The following is a 5,712-nucleotide window of genomic DNA, read 5'->3' as shown; positions in this document are numbered from 1 at the left end:
TTCCCAGGCCACAGCAGAGAGCTGGATTGGAAGAGGAATAGCCAGGACTAGAACCAGCGCCCATATGGGATGCCGGCACCACAGGCAGGGGATTAACCTACTGTGCCACAGCACCGGCCCCGACAAAGTGATTTTCATCCATTCCACTTAATAGAATTTCCATTTCAATTCAGTGAGGAAAACCAATGTGTGCAACCTAGACTATAAGTACAAACAATGTAAAGTACTAACAGGTAGTCTTCAAAACTCTAGAAAAATAATAACTTTGGGGGGATGGGAGGCAATGTTTGGTTTTGCAGTTACCGCTGAAATGCCCGAAATGCGTATCAAGAGTGCCTGGATTCAGCCCCTAGTTCTGCTTCTACTACCTTTCAATTCTGTTTCCAGCTCTCAGCTAATGACTCAAGTGGTTGGACCCTGCCACCCATGTGGAAGAGCAAGAATGGGTTCCAGGCTCGTGGTTTCAGCCTGGCTCAGCCTCCACTGTCGCAAGCACTTGGGAAGCACACCAGGAAATGACTCACTCTCTCCCCCACCTTCCAAATAAGTAAAAATGATTTTAAAATATTTATTTATTTGAAAGGCAGAGTCACAGAGAGAGTAGAAAAGATAGATCATCCATCTGCTGGTTCACTCCCCAAATGGCAGCAAAGGCCAGGGCAGGGCCAGACTTCAGCCAGGAGCCTGGAGCCTGGAGCTCCATCCTGGTCTCCCACGTGGGTGGCAGGGATCCAAGCACTTAGAGCGATCATCAGTTGCTTTTCCAGGCACATTAGCAGGGAGCTGGATAAGAAGAAGGGCAGCTGGGACTTAAATCAGTGTTTGAGATGTTATGGGATGCTGATGTCACAAGCAACAGTTTAATCTGTGCCCCAACACCAGCCCCCAAAATAAATTTTTTAAAATTTCTACTAAATGAATAAATGAATGAAGTAACCATACTTTAATATTAGTGAAAGCATTGGAATTTGAAAGTGATTATTTAAAGTTGAGTCAAGATTACCCCCGTATTTCTCTCATGTCCATCTCAGTATTCCTCCTTCCCCTAAATGTCTACATTTTAGCCTTCCTACAGTTATTTCTTTGTTCTTTACAAAAACTAAAAATTTACTTATTCTTTGACTTGACTTCCACAGATATGCATAATTCTTCAAAAACTTCAACTCATGTAGGAATAAAAGTTTTTACATACAAAATATATATTTGTGTATTTATAAATGTTTATATATAAACAAATATTTATATTTCCCCCACTTGAGTTAGTTTTAATTTATAGAAACTAAGGTTGTAGTCAGTCGTGTAGTCCAAACATTTTCCAAAAGTGACTGAAATCACCATAGTTAAGTTAGTAAGAGGCTCAAGATGAAATCTTTACTGACTTGTAAGATTAATATTTTGTATAAAATTCTTCACACTGGATCTACTGTATTAGTAATACAAACTGATTTTGACTTTTAAAAATTATGGAATTAGGGGCCAACGCTGTGGTGTAGAGGGTAAATCTGCTGCCTGCAATGCTAGCATCCCACATGGACACCAGTTTGAGACCGGCTGCTCCACTTCTAATTAAGCTCTCTGCTATGGCCTGGAAAGCGATAGAAGATGGTCCAAGTGCTTGGGTGCCTGCACCCATGTGGGAGACCCGGAAGAAGCTCCTGACTCCTGGCTTTGGATCAGCCCAGCTCCACCTGTTGCAGCCATTTAGGGAGTGAACCAGCAGATGGAAGATCTCTCTCTCTCTTTCTATCTCTCTTTCTCTCTTCCTCTGCCTGTCTGTAACTCTGCCTCTCAAATAAACAAATCTTTAAAAAATAAATTATGGAAAAAAGCATAATTCCAATCATACTCACTAAAAAGAAAACTCACTGAAATTTGATGCAAAGATTTCAATGTTTTGTAGAATGGGAACATTACATTTTACTGTTTCCCTTAAAGAAAAGTTAGTCTGTCCAAACATAAACTCATTATTCTACAGTTAAAAAGGATAGGGTAGGATTTGGTCTGTAACCTAAATGCTCAACAGCTCATACTACCAAAAAAATAAAAATAAAAAAAAAAAGAAGAAGGAGGAAATGAGTAAAATATTCTAAAACTCTCTTCACAGTTCAAGGAAAGAACAAACCGGCCCAGCTTCCTGGGAAGAGGACAGGTCTCTGTTCACCACGGATGATGCTAGTCTCTACATCTGCTCTCCAAAGAGATGGACTCAGTCACCGGAAGTCTATCACCTCAAAGCCACCCAGAGGGGAGGGAGAGGCACTGAAATCTCTGCAACAGCATCCAAGAACAGAGGCGACTGTGTCAACAAACTCATTCTCAATTTGAGGGTTGGGCTTATTTATGTTGTCTGCAGCAGATAAAATGCTTAGGCCTAGAAGGCGGGTTTCTTTCTGAAACTACCAGAAAGATCCCAACAGCTTTCAATGCCTTCAAACTTGCTGGATCCTCTATCAATACATCAGGGAATTTGGCACAAAAACATTCACTGTCAGTTGTCCCAAGAAGTTTGACGTTGCCAATTAACTGTTGGTATTCTTCTTGCTTAGAAATGGCTGGTAAATATTACTGCAGAGTTCAAGGATTCCTGGGTCAAATACCACTGTAGGAGCCAACACTGTGGTGAAGCAGGTTAAGCTGCCACCTGCAATGCCGGCATCTCCTATCAGAGTGCTGAATGGAGTCCTGGCTGCTCCACTTCTGATCCAGCTCCCTGCTAATGAGCCTGGGAAAGGAGTGGAAAATTGACTCCTGCCATCTATCTGAGAGGCCCAGATGGAGTCCTTGGCTCCTGGTTTTGCTCTGGCCCAAATCCCCCTACTGCCAACCTGCCCAGACTGTTGAGACCATTTGGGGAATCTCTATCTCTCTTCCTCCCCTGCCTTTCAAATAAATAAATGGTTTTTAAAACATTGCACATATAAATTATATATTAGTATAATGCATTAAATATTATAAATATATTATATAATGGTCTAGTACAAATATATGTAAATGGTCTAGTACAAATAACCAGGACTCCTAAAAGTCATTGGTCCTGCAGAACACTAATATCAAATGATATAAATAACTACTAAATCAAAATGAAGTGTTCCTTGGTTGAGTACATTTGAAAAACACTGGTTTAATGTAGTGAACCCAGAGCAGGTATTGAGGGTAGATGTTAAGACACCACTTAGGACACTCACATCCCATATCTGAGTGCCTGAGTTCAAGTCTCTGTTACGCTCCCAGTTCCAGTTTCCTGTTACTGAGCACCCAGGAGGCAGCAGGTGATGGCTCAAGTACTTGGGTTTCTGCGAATCATGTGTCAGAAAAGAACTGGGTTCCTGAATCCTGGGCATTTGAAGAGTGAACCAACAAATGGGCTTACTGGCTCTCTCTTGCTCTTGTTCTCTCCCCTTTCAAATAAAATGAAAATGAGTAAACAGAAGATATTTAAAAATACTGTTCTTGGGATCCCCCAAGGTTTGGGAGTAAAGATGGATGTGGGAAACCTTTTTCAGTCCAAGATGCTCCCCGGAAAAGTCCCCAGCAAAGGCCTGTGCAAACATCTGGGAGACAACTTGAAGGATAAAGGACATTCATCTAATCCTTCTTTCAGAGAACAACGGAATGACTGTGCACTATACTTGTATACCTGTATGTGTCTCTCTCATAAGTATATATGCAAGATAACTTTCTTTCAAGCACAAATTATTATTACCTTAATCCCTGGCATCTAGATAACGTTGAAGACAGAAACAAGGTAAAATGTGTTTACCAGGTGTACTACTACAGGAGAATACCTATGCTAAGTAAATATTCCCAGTGTGGAATTTCTTTTTTTATAAATATTTATTTTATTTATTTGAAAGACATAGTTAGAGAGAGAGGTAGAGACAGAGAGAGAGGTCTTCCATCCATTGGTTCACTCCCCAGATGGCTGCAATGGCCAGAGCTGCACCAATCCGAAGCCAGAAGCCAGGAGCTTCTTCAGGGTCTCCCACGTGGGTGCAGGCACCCAAGGACTTAGGCCATCTTCGACTGATTTCCCAGGCCATAGCAGAGAGCTGGATCGGAAGAGGAGCAGCTGGGTCTCAAACCGGCACCCATATGGGATGCCAGCGCTTCAGGCCAGGGCTTTAATCCTCTGTGCCACAGTTCCACCCCCCTCCCCCAACAGTGTGGAATTTCAAGGCTGCATAAGAGCAATCTGTATTTCATTGAGAGATTTTTTTATAAAGCAATCAAGTTGGCATGACAGGTATGTAAGTATATTGCAATTTCTAAAAAGTGTATTCAGAGAATTGACTAGCTCTATACTAGAAAGGGAAAATGTCCCCTCTGAAAGAATGGAGTGAGATTGAGTTGTGATTGTTACATCATGAGGCCAGTGTTGTGGAGCAGTGGCACAGTGGGTTAAGCTGCAGCTTGCAACGCTGGCAACCCATATCAGAGAGCCAGTTCAAATCGTACTTGTTAATGCAGAAGACCACCCAAATACTTGGGCCCCTGCCAAGCTACTGGCTCCTGGCTTTGGATCAGCCCAACTCCACCTGTTGTAGCCATTTGGGGAGTGAACCAGCAGGTGGAAGATACCTTTCTCTCTCTGTCTCTTTGTCACTGTCTTTTAAATAAATAAAATAAATCTTTAAAACGTTTTATAAACCTATTTTCCACATATGTTCTCTTTTGCATTACTGAAGTATCAAAGTTCCCCGACTATCGAAAAACCAAATTACTTTTATCTCAATTAATATGAGGGATCTTCAAAAAGAGAATTTTTTATCTTTTAATTTTATTTTTTAAAATTATTTATTTATTTATTTATTTGAAAGACAGAGTTAGAGAGAGAGGGAGAGATAGAGAAAGATCTTCAATCCACTGGTTCATTCCCCAGATGGCTGCAAAAGCTGGGGGCTGGGCTGAAGCCAGGAGCCCAAGGTATAAGGGCCCAAGTACTTGGGCCAACTTCTGCTCCTTTCCAAGGTGCAATAGCAGGGAGCTGGATCACAAGTGGAGTAGCCAGGACTCGAACTGGCGCCGATTAGGGATGTTGGCATTGCAAGGAGCAGCTCTACCCACTATGCCACAATGCCAGCCCTTAATTCAATTTTTCATAAACTTCTTAAAGTACCCTTACATATGTTACATTGGTTTTTATTTGAGAGAGAGCGAGAGAGAGAGAGAGAGTGTGTGTGTGTGTGTGTGTGTGTGTGAGTGCAGGTTCACTCCACAATTCCTACAATTGGATTAGGCAAACTCATAACATGGAGCTGGGAATTCAATCCAAGTCTGCCACATGGGTGGCAGAGACCCAACTGCTTGAAGCCATCACAGCTGCCTCCCATGGTCCCGATTAGCAAGAAGCTGGAGTCAGGAATGGAGCTGGTTATTGAACCCAAGTATTTCAATTTGAGACATGGGCATTTTATCCAGCACCTGAAGTGCTAGGCTATACAGCTGCCTCTACAATTTATCTTACACATCACAGTTCAAAAGAAATACATGTTGACTTTTCATTTATAAGAGTATGATCATATGAAGTTCTACATAAATATAAAATCATAACCAGAAAAAATAACATTCGGGAACATTTGTTTGCATCTGTTTCACAACTGAGTATACATACATACATGAATACATACACAGACTCATACACCCCTTTACTGCTCTAAAATTATGCATTTATCAAAACCAACACTTCTTTCCATTATTTGATTTTATAATTCT

Source organism: Oryctolagus cuniculus, chromosome X (genome assembly GCF_051225735.1).
Source record: "Oryctolagus cuniculus isolate XC-2025 breed Fujian yellow rabbit chromosome X, ASM5122573v1, whole genome shotgun sequence".
NCBI lineage: Eukaryota > Metazoa > Chordata > Mammalia > Lagomorpha > Leporidae > Oryctolagus > Oryctolagus cuniculus.
Note: the sequence above shows the minus strand (reverse complement) of the source record.